Genomic DNA, 12,211 nt, shown 5'->3' on the forward strand with positions numbered 1-12,211 from the left:
TGCCATCAGACAAAAAGCAAACAAAAGTAAAACAACAGCCACAAGATTTTGGAGCAAAAAAAATAGCTGGACACTAAGAGGATCCTAGAGGACTCTAGAGGAAGGAGAATTGGAGGAAGAGACAGCAATGGTTTTGAGAACCAAGTCCAGTCGGGCATTTGCACACAGTTGTTTTTCAAGTAATTGAGCCCAAAGTCTATCATTTTCCTTTGTAAGTCGTGCAACTTCCTCATTGACAGAATCAGGTCCTTTAGCTGCTTGACCGAGCTAAGTTTCCAGTATTGAATTTCGAGCCCTCAGCCTTCTTATTTCCTCAGAGGCTACATTTTGAGCATTGATCAGCTGAGAAATGGTCTAGATGCTTCCACCAACTCTTTCTATACATTCACATTCTTCTAGAGTTGTCCTAGAGAAGTTCTACTTGCGTGTGCCCACTCTAGGATTCTCCAAGGGGACCTTATAGAAACTGAACACCTGAGTGAGGAGAAAGCCATAAGGTAACCCATGATTTCCACCCTTAAAATTTGCCACCTTTTGCATATGATCTATCATGATTGCTGGCAAATTGATTGGGACAAACTCATCAAGCGCTTCCATTAGGACCATATCCGATTTTGTAGCAATAGAGCGCCTCTCAGAGCGGGGTAAGAGTACTTTATTGACCAGTTCAAAGAGAAGCTGGTACTCAGGAAGCAATACCTTCTTATGCACCTATTCCCCCTGTTTAATAGCTTGCTCTTTCATGATAGCTCTCCGAAAGTTTACTCCACAGACACCCTTAACAGAGGACATACCTTCACATGGAATTTTGAGAACCTTTACCAACGTGGAAGCATCGAGTACAATGTCTACTCCATTTACGAGCACACAAATGTGATCCCCCTCAACAGTGAAAAGAGATGCGAAGAAAGTTTGTACTGCATCTTCGTACACCAGAGGCATGCTCCCTTCAAACAAGTGTTCCCATTATTGAAATTGCACAATCTCTAGAATTTGTCTCATGCCTGCCATCTCCAAATTGCTGGATCAAATGTACGACCCCACTATACTTTCTGAGTTCTTAATCTCTGCTACCAAAGACCACCATCACAGGTCATAGACCTTATTGAACCAGGTTCTTTAACAGTTTCCCTTTTTTTGTTTGCTAAGCCTTTCGGCAGACTTTCCTTTCCAGCTTTCCATCCCTACAGTATTGTCCTCAGACATGGCTAGCTCAATTTTACTCAGTTTAGACTTGCTATTGTACTTCACGGATGACCCTTTCTGTTCCTTAACAGTTTCATCAAAGGCCTTTTCTATAAACTTTTAAACTATCATAGATTGTTGTACTAAGGAACCAGGTTCCCCGGACGTATCTTTGTCTATCCGATTTACTGACACACTCTTATTGAAATCCTTTGGATTCATTTTCCTCTTTTTCCTTGTCTTGACACTCCTCTTACTTTTCTGCAATTAGGATTCAAAACTCTCTTGCTGCAGTGACCTGATAATGGGTGATTTGGAGGAAGACTCTAAGAGTTTGGAGTGAACAGGTCGTGTAGGAGTGAGTTTGCATGGAAGAGTATCGGGTTCATCGGAAGGCTTTTCTGAGAATATCTCATGAGCCAGGGACTCGAGGAGTGTTGTGGTTCTTACATCTCCTAGGAATGGAATTTCTCCCCCCTGGTACTCAGATGAGATATATGCTCCTTCATTCATCAGACTCTCAGCAACTATAGCCATGATGTTATGAGTTGCTTCCTTTTCTAGTGACTCCTTGAGAGTCACTATGTCCAACATGGAGGAGTTCTGATACTGGTCAGGATCATCCTCAGGGGCTTCTGACACTTGATGAGTAAAACCTCCTGTGTGTTGTTTGATGAGATCATAGGATTGACTAGACATAGGGTTCTCAAAAATATGGTAAATAGGGTTTATCAGAAATGGAGAAACTATAGGAGTGGAGGAGGAGCCAAGAGTGGGTAAGGTGGTAGAAAGAGTGAAATAGTGACGCTCTTGGGATCATTTCAAGGATAATAATGAAGTGGGAGCGGTGTTAATGGTGGGAGAATGAGATCATTGTTCGATCACCATTAGATGAGTAATTGGTAGACGAGTAGAGAGAGAAAGAGAGAGATGAGAAAAAGATCCTAGCTATACAAAGGAGATGAAGGTTCATGACTTGCCATGAGAGAGAAAGAAAGTTTTATTGGAAAAAGGGCTAATGATGAGTGGAGAGCGAAACAGGTTCTGAATAGTTCTAAATACGGCGGTAGGTTTGTGGGGAAGTGTTACCGTGCAGAGGGGATGAAAGGATTTGAAAGACAAGACATGACACGCAGACGTTGAATAGTCGGATGATGTGGCAGTTGAGTTAATTTTGTTAAAAAAAATTGTTTTGAGAGGGCATGCAGAATTAAGCACATTACTACTAACCTGAGGTACAAGAACCTGAAGCCCAAACATTTCTTTTTGAAAAAGATTTTAGCAGCTCCTCTCTCGCAGTTCATAAATGTACCTTTAACTTCTATGATCGTCATGCGTGTTTACCTACAATGGTATTGATGTGAGTTAGGCTTGGTCATAAAATACTTTAGCTACCTTTACCTGACGGTGTCTTTCCTAGCCAACTGATGGAGGATTAGGTTCTTCATTAGACTCTTGTAAGCCCATCTTCACTTGAGTGATCCAGAATATTCTCTACTCGAGGCTTTGATGCAGATATCTGGAATTTGGTCTTCTGATCTGCAATACTTTCCACAGATCAATCCCTTCTTCATATTGTCCCTCAGAAGATGATCTCATCCTTCAATGTGCTTGATCCTCTTGTTTTTGAAATTCTTCTTCAGTTGTTGATGATGCCAGTGAGTTTTGCTTCCTTGTCTCCCAAGGGATGATGCATGAATCATGACAAGTGAACCGTTCTAAAAGTACTTTCCTTTTCCATAGAAAGACCTACATAGTCAACATCATCATACCCAACAAAGTACTGTCAACTGAGGAGTAACACAAGACCAGGTCCTGAGTTCCTCTAAGCTATTTCAAACGTTTTGTGGGCAACCTTCAGCAACCTTCAGGTAGGATTCCTACAGACTTACTCTTTGGACTCTATTCTGGAGTGGAGATACAGAAGGAAAGAAAAATTACATGTTTATCTTACTCTAGAATAAAAGAGAGTGATTGACTTGTCACACAGATGGGAGCCTTTGGTTTTCCAATTTCAGACAGAAGTTTGATTGAAGAGTGGAGGTTAATTTGATTTCCCCACACTTTGTGTTCTGCTGCTTGTGCAGTGCCATGAGCTACATCTTTACTCTTCCTTCAGCTTCAGTGGTAGTAGGTGACGTACTAGATTCTTTGTGAGACGTGGAGGATGATGATGCATTGTCTTTCGCCAGTCTCCTTCATCTTACTCATTTTATTATCCTCCCTATTTGAAACCTCAGATATTTCCCAGAGATAGGGTTAGTTCATCATACTGATCATCACCATTTCTTTCTTGGAAAGGGAAAATATCTTGTTAAATACCCCATGAGCGCCTTCTACCATTTAGTGTGCCCTTTGTTGGAGACTTTGTGGCCTTGTTTTGTGGATTGTACCCAGAAGGATTTCTTCGCTCATCTTTTTGCATTGAGCTTCTCAAGCTGATCCTTTATGTTGTCTAGAACATGGCATTTTCCTCCATTTGCCAGCTCATGGTGGGTTTTGATTTAGGAGGGACCTGATCCGACACCTATTCTCCACGTAGAAATTAATATTTACTTCTTTTGCCCAGAATTTCTTGGTGATTCCATAGTCGATGAGTATTGTCCATGCATTATTTTCCAGTTTCGTTCTTTCTTTCAGCAATACCATTTTGCTGTGGAGTCTTTGAATGTAGAGAAATTGTGCTTGATCCCTTCTTCCTCCTCCTTATTCATTTTGTGAACTCATGTCCAGGTGACACTTGAGTTTGGCAGACCACGAACCAGGTCCTGATGAGTTAATTTATTCAGAGGTGAGAAGTTTGCATATACCAATCCTTCATGCCATGGTTACGACTTCACTCATCTCATACCACCAGCTTGTGGAGATTTATAATTAGTTGGAGTGGATGTTCTTGTTTCCTTTTTCCACTGAGACCACTTGGCAAGTTATCAGATTGGTGACTGCACTTTTTAGGCCATTCACATAGTGCACGTTCCCACTTGAGTGCTAAAAGAACCTTTCTACCTTTTCATTCACTGAGAATGTACCCTTTACTTCCTTCTTAAGGATACATTCTCTTCCTACAGGGCTTTCAGTGAGAAGAGATTCTTGGTGTTTTCAGCTGCGTGCTTTAAGCATCCACTGTCCATAGTTCATCACAGTCCGTTTCCTCTCACTATTCCCTTCTAATGCAAATCAAGGGTTAGATTTAGGAACCCAAACTAGTTTGGGTCCCTTGTTATGATAAAAAGGATGAATGAGGGATTTCCTAGTCTATGCAGGCAACATCCGCTTTTTGCGATTGATACCTAGTCCTTTGTTCGTAGTCACTCCATCAGTAAACATGTTGTTTTTCTGAGTAGACTGAATCCTGACCTGGCTATTTTCTTTAAAATGTCCATTGTTCCCATAGTGGGTACATAGCCAGTTATCAGGTACAGTGACATACTTGTTGTGCGGGTTGTAGGGAGTTTTATCCCTTTGGAACCCAATGCCCTGCTTGTTCCCACTGTTGTTGAGATACATGGCAGTGACAACATCTGAGGACCAGGTCTACTTCAGAGATTTTTCAAGATTATTTCTTACTTTCTCCAATTCAGCTTGAAGTTGCTGATTCTTCTCGAGTTCACTACAGAGACTGGTTTTCACAACAATTAACTCCTTTTCAAGCATGATGTGCGTCTCACTTTCTACTTCCTTTACTTTCCCAAGACTTACATTCCTATGTTCTCTATTGAGTCTCCCAATGGTTTCCTCTAGATTAGTGCATATTACTAACAGGTCATCCCTTTCTTCTTTAGTAGATGCAACTTTTTCTTCTAAGGCATGTTTCTCATTGTTAAGGCTTTCTATTGTTTCTTTTAGATTAACAAATACTACCATCAGATCGTCTCTTTCATTTTCAACACTAGTTATTCTTTCATTCAAGGCTTCCTTTTTCTTTTTCAAGATTAGCTATGGTCTCATTTAAGTCCACTACACAGACTACTAGATAATCTCTAGATTGCTATGCCTCTCTTACTTCTATAGTTAGGATCTCCTCATCGTTTATAAGGCTATAATAGACTTCAATTAGGACATTAGATAAAGACCTTAGCTTCTTAGAAGAATGGGATTTCAGATTTCTCTGAACATCCCTGAAGTTTACCTCATCGTCTTCATTATCATCATCATCTGACTGAGCCATCAACGCGAATAGTGAATCATACTTTGTTGATTCAGTTTCCACTGCCATCATGGAACAGTTTTCTGCATCTGATTCCCTTTCGGATTCACTCGAGGAATATCCCCGAGCAGCAAGAGCATGTTTAACGATATTGTCTGCAGCACTTTTTCGATTGAATCTTTTATCTGGAACCATGTTCCTTTTTCATGCTTTGTCAGGATTTTGCTTGTATTGTTCCTATTTCGCGAGTGGTCAATCTTTGATGAAATGCCCTGACTTTCCACATCTGTGACAGAGATCGTTGTTCCTTGTTTTACTTGAACTGCCCCACTTTGGTATACCACCATTTCTTCGATCATCTTTTGAATCTCTTAGTAAGATAGGCCGTGTCACTATCTTCATCACCTGAATCACTATTTTTAGCCTTAAGCACTAGGTTCTTTTCCTTCTTGGGCTCTCTTCTTTCACTGTATTTCTTTCTTTTCATCTCTTATGTCTTCAGATTACCAATCAACTCATCCATGGTCAGAGTCTGTAGATCTTTAGCTTCAGTGATGGCATTTACCTTACTTTCCCAAGACCCAGGTAGAACACTGAGGATTTTCCTTACAATCTTGTTTCTGGGAATGACATCTCCAAGTGAGTGAAGCTCATTTATGATGGAGGTGAATCTGATGTGCATATCTTGTATGGACTTATCATCCTTCATCCTAAAGAGCTCATATTTAGTGGTGAGCATGTTGATCTTGGATTGTTTGACCTGAGTAGTTCCTTCGTGTGTGGTTTGTAAAGCTTCCCATATTTCTTTGGCAGTATCACAAGCTCATACTCTATTGTACTCATCAGGTCCTATGCCTCACATCAAGATTTTCTTGGCACGATAGTTCTTTTCTATAGCTTTTCTGTCAATGTCGTTGTACTCTCTTCTTCCTTTGGGCACCAATGGTCCTGTTTCTTCAAGCTTCTTCATGGGAACATGTGGACCATAACAAATGATGTCCTATAGCTTTGAATCTTCTGCCATCGTAAAGTCATGCATATGGGTCTTCCACCAGCCATAGTATTGGCCATTGAATTTGGGATATCTATAGGTTGATTGTGCTTCTTCAAAGTTTGGTGGAACAGTCATTGAGGATCCTTCCTAGGTATTAGCCTGATAGGAGAAAACTGCTCTGATACCAACTGTTAGTTTATATGAGTCCACCAAACTATAGAGTACCTGGTCCTCTATGAGATGATGCTTAGAATGCAGTAAAGACTGAACGTAAAGAAGGCAAGAGATTTTCTATGTTTAAAAATCCCACACAAGGGGATAAAAAAACCACGACCTACTCTTGTAGGCTTTTAACTCTACTAACTTGTAATCTCCCTACTCTTGTAGGTTTGTTCCTAAGACACGCTTCTAAGAAAGCAAACTAGGAATTACTATGACGAACAAATAACAAGATTACAACTCAACTACGGATGTACATAAACTCATTTAGAAACTGATCCTTAGTGGATTTGTCTTATTGTTCTTGACACACCAGTGACTTCAATGCCGGATGAATACTTTTATTTCTTGAGAGAATATCACTGAATGCACAAAGAATGGTGTGCCTTGCACCAGTTCATTTTATCACAAAATATAGCACAATGGATAGTGATGTAAACTCTTGGTGTATGCTTCTTTCCAATGAGAAGTGACTATTGTACTGTCTGCACAGCTACTTTTGGGCAGTTACGTTCCAGCTGGATAGTGGGCTTTGTACTTCTGTCAGGACACACCAACGGACCAGGTCCTAGTTGTGTTCCTCTTCTGTGACAGTTGCTAGATGGTTACTTTCTTCTGCTACGTTCCAGCTGTGTACTTGACTTGCATTTCTGTCAGTGAACCCTAAGGGAACAGGTCCCTATTGTGTTTCTCTTTATATTGATTGCGTACAGTCACTAACTTGTGCTTGTGTCAGAGAACCCTAAGGCACGAGGTCACCAGGTCCCTGTTGTGTTCCTCCATGTGGTCGTTTTTCAGACTTCGACCAGTTCATATGAAATGTATATCCAGGTTCTCTATCTGGTTCTTCATGACACATTTGTTAGATCATCAAAACATAAGAAGCATAAGGCCAAGACATTGAAAACCCATTAAAATAGCCAATTAAAAGATGTTTCGGCCCGTTTAGAATATTGTCTAGAAAAAGTAGGGGTACTAACAGGGAGGTCAGATGGGGCATCATTTGGATTATTATTAGTTGGGTTAACTTCAGCAACAGGACTGGTGGGTGTATCGTCATCCGGCTGCGTTTCATCAAAATCTATTTTCTCCTCATTATTTTCATCAATAGTTGGATTACCATAACGAGAATTCATATATTCATAGTCTAAGTGTTCACTACCTCCAACATTATTCAAATATTGACTCTCAGTAAATTGTTATAAACTATTATCACTATTAAGAATAGGAGCAGGTGGAAGGCGGGTATGGGGTTTGGGTAGGGAGCCCGGGGAATTGGAGGAGGAAGAGATTGGCCACTAGATTCACCACTATTGGATTTTCCATTATTTTTACTAAATATTTTTTTAACGTATAATCCATCTTAATTAATCAAACAATATAAAAGTAAATAAAATAAAACAAAACTATAATATTAAAACTAAAGAGTTGGAACGAGTTTACCGAATTGACGAACAACTTGTTGAAAATTAATTATCGTTGAAGACTTGAAGACTATAATTTACCAACTTCACAATTTTTCACACAAATTGCAACAATAAAGTAACCAATTATAGAAGAAAATTAGAGAGAGATTGATGATTTTGTGAGAAAAATGAAAGAATGAGGGGGTATTTATAGTTGAAAATAGGGAAAAAGTGTAATTATAAAAAGTTTGGGGTTAAATGGATATTTTATAAATAGCCAATGGCAAGAAACGACCGTTTCTTAAAAGCACTAACGGCTAAAAATGACCATTTTGGTAGAAAATATTTTTTTGAAAAAAAGTCGTTGGGCGCGTTAGGCCCACTCAGGACTGTTTAGGACCGGTTGAACCCGCCCACTTACCAACCGTTCCCGGTCCCAAACGGTCCCTGTCTCGCGGACCTATGTAAAGAGACTGGCCCACCTAGAAGCCCACCCCGGTTAGGCCCACTACCCATTTGGGCTCGTGGGCTTGGGCCGGTCCCGGGCCTAACCGACCTACATGCCACTATTAAGTGATTTTAGTATTAGGGGCGCGTCCGGAAGTAGATTTGGAGGTCCCTAGGCCATTTTGGAATCGTTTGGCGAAAGTTAGAAATTTGAAGGTTTTTTGAGAAGTTTGACCGGAAGTGGACTTTTTAATAACAGGGTCGGATTCCGATTCCGAAAGTTGGAGTAGGTCTGTAATGTCGAATGTGACTTGTGTGTAAAATTTTAGGTCATCAGACATGATTTGATAGGTTTCGGCATCGAATGTGGAAGTTAAAGTTCTAAAGTTCATTAAGCTTGAATTGGGGTGTGATTCATGAATTCGACATTGTTTGATGTTATTTGAGGCCTCGATCAAGTTCGTGTTATGTTTTTAAACTTGTGGGGGTGTTTGGTTGGGAGCCCCGAGGGCTTGGGTGAGTTTCGGATGTTTGGGAGGATGAGAAAAACTCCAGTTTTTCTAGTGTTTCTTGGCAGCAGTTGCAGGTCTCACGAATGAGATAATTTGTTCGCATTTGCGAGAAGGGATTCGCAATTGCGATGGAGCCTGACCTTAGGCAGAGTTCACATTTGTGATGTTTTGGTCGTATTTGCGACCTTAGTAGAGTCTGCATTTGCGATTCATTGGTCGCATTTGCGACCTTGGCGGTGGAGGCCCATGTTCATTGCATTTGCAAACCAGGTATCGGAAATGCAACATCTGAGGCCTGTGCACAGCATATTAATTTTGGGACTTAGACCATTTAGCTCATTTCCTTTCATCTCTTGGGCAATATTTGGAGCTTTTGGAAGAGGGTTTTCACCTAGCACTCTGAGGTAAGTCATTTCTACACAACATGAGTTTAATACATAGATTATGGATAGATTAACATATAAAAATTGGTGAAATCAAGGGTTTAGATGATAACCTAGGTTTTGGAAAAAAATGAGATTTGACCACGAAAATGGTATGAAATTTGGTAAAAATTATATATTTGATTTCATACAGTTATGGTAACTTTCTTCAAAAAATTTCAGAAAATAAGGCACGTGGACCCGGGAGTGAATTTATGAATCTTCTATTTAGGGTTGGGTAGTAACCTTAATATTTGAAATATGAATTTTTGAGTGTATATTATTTTGTTTATACATCATTTGAATAATTTTGGATTGTTCGGCACCGATTTGGGAGTTTGAGCTCATTCTTGGAATGGAAAGTAGGCCTTGAGACGAGGTACTTCTCATTTCTAATCTTGTAAGAGTGAATTAACCCCATAGGTGAACTAAATTAATACATGCTTCTATTTGTGGGGGCTATGTACGCACGAGGTGACGAGAGTCCGTGCGTAGCTACTATTATGCTTATGTCCGGGTGGTCTAGGACCCAAATCATATTGTATTCGCAATGCTTGAATCCTACGTGTTAATTTAATTGTCTAAGCCATCTTGGAATTTGATAAAGGAATTTAAAAAGGACATACTTGAGCCGAGGACGGGTCACTTGACCGTTAATGAGAATTTTGATCTTTTGTTGAATTATTAACCCTTAATAAATTCTTGATTTGGTTGTTTTAATGTGCTTATCTTTTATGGAACGGGCAGAACTCCTCGGCATATTAAATAGATGCATCTATGGTTCGCGTCATTCGACTCTCTGGCAGTGCACAGTTAAATATTATGTTGGACTGGGTCGTATGACCTTGACATGATTTGTGCATGAATTGATTGATTGTTTTGGAATTATTGATAATTGATGTGGCCTCATTGGCCAGAGATGTAAATTGTTAAAAGATGAAAATAAATTTGGAAATTTCTTTTAACAAAAGAATTATTTACCTGATTCATGTTATTGAGTTTGCAGTCTTATAAAATCCATGATTTATCAAATTATTGGTATATTATTATTGGCAATAGTAAGTGTCGGAGCTGACCTCTCTTCACTACTTCTTTGAGATTAGACTGGATACTTACTGGGTACACATTATTTTTGTACTCATACTACACTTGCTGTACATTTTATTGTACATGCACATGTATGTCTAGTGTCCTCGTGGGCACAGTGGCATGGTTGATACGGGGACTTAGGTGAGCAGCATCTTACGAGACGATCTACAGCTAGCAGAGTCTCCTTCAGAGCAGTTGTGTTTCTTTTCTGTCCAAATTTGTATTTCGATTAGTTATCGTATTGTATTTCTAATTCCTAGTAAATCCTTATGCACTTGTGACACCGGGTTCTGGGATGATTATGGGATATTTAGTATTGAATTTGGAAAATATTATTATTATTCTTTAAAGTTCATCTTTTACTAGTTAAATTGAAGGAAAATTTATGATTTCAAATATATTAAATTGGGGATTTAATTAACTATTTAGTGTTGGCTTGCCTAATAGTGGTGTCCGCCTCCATCACGAACCTTAATATATTTTGGGTCGTGACAACATGGTATTAGAGCACTAGGTTTGTTTAGGTCTTACGAGTCATGAGCAAGTACAGTAGAGTCTTGTATATTGGTATGGAGACGTATGTACTTATCTTTGAGAGGCTACATGACTGTTAGGATCCCTTCTTGATTCCTCATTATGCAGTTTGATTCCTTTGAGGCTTATGCCTTTGTTTCTTTCCTACTCAATCTTATGCAACATAAAGCTTTTATTATAAATAGGGAATTGAGGAATTATAATTGTACTACAGATGTGGTGCAACTCCTTGCGTATTTGGTTAGGATATTATCGTCGCCTTGCGGAAGGCCTTTCTGTCTTTCAGCTCAGTATCAGTACTACCTAAGGTTTTGAGATTTGGCATTGATTGTTATGACGATTCGTGCGTTGCTATCACATAGTATTGGTGTAATGGTAGGATGCTTGTCTATGAGTTGAAGCAGTGAATGACATGGAGGGATATTTATTCAATACAACATTTAGAGATTAGAATTTTATTTTCGGCAGAGGAAAGACAGTCGGACTATAAATGTTCAAGCTTGGGTTGATGAGGTAATGTGAACTTGGTATTTTCGGGCGTGGTAGAACTTTCATGAGTAATGTGGTGTCATTGCCCTTGATTGAATGTGTTAAGTTCGTCGGTGTTTATGGTTCCCTTTAATTTGCATTTGGGGCAGATTAATGGGTATGGTGCTGGGGAAGCGGTTGTCAAAGTCGCAGTGTGCACTGGTTCAGGATCGAAACGGCATTCCTTGTGTTGACGACTCGAGCAAGAAGATCTTCGGAAAGGTTAAAGTTGGTATCGACTTATTGGTCCAAGTGCTGCAAAGATGGATTTTTAATTCAAAGAAAAAACTGGGCAGCGAAGGATGAGGAAGGACATGTGGGAAGTGTCATGCGGTGGTTAAATTTCTAGAAGGCCAGGTGTAAGAAGAAGAAGTCGAGTAGTTTCTCAAAAAAGAGAGTTTGACCAAAGTGGGAGAGTGGAAGAGTAGAATATGGGTTCAGTGGTAGGATAACTACATGCCTTGAGGAAAGTTTAGAATGATTTGGGATTTATGGTGAACAGTGACTAGATCTATTGGCTTAATTAGGAATATTGGCTACTATACAGAGCAAAATTGGATGTGACAGAAAGGAGTTTGCTTGATATGAAGAGGAATGCAACATGACTTTGGATTGGAATGCATTATCTCACCTTAGTTGATGTCCATGAGGAGTGAATGAACTTGTACAACTGATGAATAAGCTCGGGCTCAGGATGGTCTACTAATTTTGTAGTAATTATACCCAGT

The sequence above is a fragment of the Nicotiana tabacum genome, chromosome 6 (genome assembly GCF_000715075.1).
Source record: "Nicotiana tabacum cultivar K326 chromosome 6, ASM71507v2, whole genome shotgun sequence".
NCBI lineage: Eukaryota > Viridiplantae > Streptophyta > Magnoliopsida > Solanales > Solanaceae > Nicotiana > Nicotiana tabacum.